The sequence below is a fragment of the Austrofundulus limnaeus genome, unplaced genomic scaffold (genome assembly GCF_001266775.1).
Source record: "Austrofundulus limnaeus strain Quisiro unplaced genomic scaffold, Austrofundulus_limnaeus-1.0 Scaffold7602, whole genome shotgun sequence".
In the NCBI taxonomy this organism is placed as follows: Eukaryota; Metazoa; Chordata; class Actinopteri; order Cyprinodontiformes; family Rivulidae; genus Austrofundulus; species Austrofundulus limnaeus.
This window is the reverse complement of record NW_013960004.1, coordinates 2,303-2,559: the sequence shown is the minus strand read 5'-3', so window position 1 is coordinate 2,559 and position 257 is coordinate 2,303.

Below are 257 nucleotides of genomic sequence, written 5' to 3'. Positions count from 1 at the left end.
CCCCTACACATGGATAGCCCACTCTGAGCCTTGCTTTGTCGGAGCTGTTGCTGTTTTAATGCAAAACGACTGCAGCTGTTCTTGCCATCTGCTATTAATGGCATTTAGACAAAGTACACCAAGCCAAGCCATAGACTCTTAGGAATTCTTCCAAGCCCACCCAAATTAGAGAGAGATAGATGTGATTACAACCAGTCACTTACTTAATCAACTATGCCCTCAAAAGTCAAACAGACCAATCATGTTCAGGGAAAACC